Raw genomic sequence first — 2792 nt, 5'->3', positions numbered from 1 at the left:
TCTGTAGTATTTGCCACTTTCAGTTTTTGAACTGGCAGGGAATTCCTTCAAGGGAAATTTGCAGCATGCAGTGGTTTGGATCTCTGTGATATATTATTGGTTGGTACTGAACTTCTTTCTCTTGAAGAAATTCCAGTGTCACCAGTTGCTTTAGCACAGCAGTACCTACTCACACAAGCTTGTGGAACCCCCTGTTAACCAGACTGTATTCTTTGTAATATTGCTGGCTTGAATTCTTACTTATCCGTTATGCCAGTTTTTAAGTTATTTTAAGATGATGTCCATGAGCTAGCTGCGTGCAACTGCCTATTTAATGCTTCATTGTGCCAGCAATTAAACTACTGAAATTGGGAACTTTTCATGAAACCTGTTATGTTTTTGTTGCATTGTTTTTTATTCCCACTTTGCTGTCCTCAGCTAAGTTTACTGTAGTGTCAAGGACTGTATCAGGACAGAGGAACTATGTCTCCTGTTTTAAGATCTGCCAGGCAGGTGAATGCTCAGTGATAGATACATTTCATTAAAATTGGACCTATTCTTTCTCATAATCTTTATCCAGTGTCCTTGCAGCATGTGTGTACACGTGGAAGTGTCCATGCCATCGTAAGGAAGGTAGAAACTATATTATTGCTTGTTGTGGCTGCTTGCATTTAGGACTGTTTCTGCTTTTAGTACAAGTCTTGTAACAGTGGACCTCCCTCAGTGTTTGTTCTGTAGATAATGTTCCATGAAGAAATTTTTTGCATTTACATGAAAGGCCATATTCTGCAAATATAAAGATGGGTGGACCAGATGTCCACTTGGGCCTGGAAGCCTTTCCAGAATGGAGCTGGGAATCAAGTGTTATCAAGTGACTTGAGGTTATTTGGGTTTCACATTTACTTTCCAAATTTGCCTTGCTGTCTTTTTGAAACTGGATGTAACATAATCTCTAATTCGCCAATGTAGAATTGAATAGTCCTACTTGATGAGTTTTTCTTAATGTGAGAAGTACTGGTGGTTGTGGATTCCATTATCACCTCTAACTATTGCTGTATGTTAACCTGTGCCTCCAACTCCAGAAAAGTACTTCCACATAAATTTCCCAAGTCTGCCTCAGCATTTCAGAATGGAGATCAGAGTGACATCCTTCCTGCAACTGGACAGCAACCCTCCTTTGTGGAATGTGGAGGAGGCCTTGTTTCAGCTTCTAGGGTTCTTGACATGCTTAGAGATTAAGGTAAAATGTACCACCTTAGAGACCTAACCATCTCTGTTTTACCTCTTCAGAATTTCCTTGCCGCTGCTGGCCTCTTAAATAAATGAGCATTGACTTGTGAAAGTGGAAAAACCTGCAGCTCAGCTACATGTAAATTAGTGATTTTTTTTTTTTTTCAATAGCACTTTTTCTAGTAGGCATTGAAGATACCGATGGGGAGGTGTTTAGGAAAGGAATGTTGATGTTACAATCTGCTCTACCTAAGAATAAAGTCTGGTAATAGTTATTTGATAATAGCTATTCTGGAAAATTAATGTTTTTTTGAAAGGCATAATTGTACTTCATAGAATCATTTAGAATATGGTTCTGTTAGGTAATTGTAATGATATAATTAGTCTCATGAACTTTTTCCAATATTGGTACAACCTTGTTTGCTGTGTTCGATGATAACTTGAGAATTTGATGTTTTGAGAAGTGAAGGGCTTTCACTTGAATGACAAAGTAGCAAAACTTTCTAATTATGAATAAGCATCTCATATGCTGAAGAGAGCTGAAGCTTAACTGTGGTTGTTCAGTTCAGGCAGGGTTGGTACTTGCACACAAGGGTATTTTCATAGAGTTGTAGAATACCAGGTTGGAAGGAACCTCAAGGGACACCTAGTCCAGCTTTTCTTGGCACAAGCAACGTCTAAACAAGATCGCCCCGCACCCTGTCCAGCTAGATCTTAAAAGTGTCCAATATTGTGGAATCCACTACTTCCCTGGGGAGATTATTCAGATGGCTGGTTGTTCTCGTTGTGAGAAATTTTCCCGGTCTGTCCAATTGGAATGTCCCCAGGAGTAACTTGTACCCATTACCCCTCCTCTTTTCCATGTGACTCCCTGTAAAAAGGGAGTCTCCCTGTTCTTTGTAGCCACCCTTCAAATACTGGAACATGGTGATAAGGTCTCCCCTAAGCCGCCTTTTCTCAAGGCTGAACAAACCCAGTTCTCTCAGCCTTTCCTCATCCTGCAGACTTTCCAGTCCTTGTATCGACTTTGTGGCCCTTCTCTGGACCGGCTCCCACCTGTCCACATCTTTTTTGCATAGTGGAGACCAAAACTGAACACAGTATTCCAGGTGGGGCCTGACAAGCCCTGAGTACAGTGGGGTAACGACTTGTTTATCTCTGCTGGTGATGTCCTTGTTGATGCAACCCAGCATTCTGTTGCCTTTCTTTGCTGCAGCAGCACGCTGTTCATTTCTGTTGAGCTTGGTGTCCACCAGGACCCCCAGGTCGCTTTCCACAGAGCTACTCTCCAGCTGGGTAGATCCCAGCCTGCTGCACTCCTGGATTATGTTTTCCCAGGTGCAAGACCTTAAACTTGTCCTTGTTGAACTTCATGAAGTTCTTGTTAGCCCTCTCTTCCAGCCTATCCAGGTCTTCCTGCAGGGTGGCCCTTCCAAAGTGTGAGCAATTCCTTTGCTTAGGTGTTTCAAATGACCAGTGTTTTAATATGCATATGATCTGTGCTGATATGTAGATTTAGAAAAAACAACCCCCTAAGTTGCTATTACTGATATTGTTTCACTTGAGATTTTCTTTTTCTTTAG

The sequence above is a fragment of the Cariama cristata genome, unplaced genomic scaffold (genome assembly GCF_000690535.1).
Source record: "Cariama cristata isolate BGI_N322 unplaced genomic scaffold, ASM69053v1 scaffold11312, whole genome shotgun sequence".
Classification (NCBI taxonomy): domain Eukaryota; kingdom Metazoa; phylum Chordata; class Aves; order Cariamiformes; family Cariamidae; genus Cariama; species Cariama cristata.
This window is presented reverse-complemented; position numbering follows the sequence as displayed.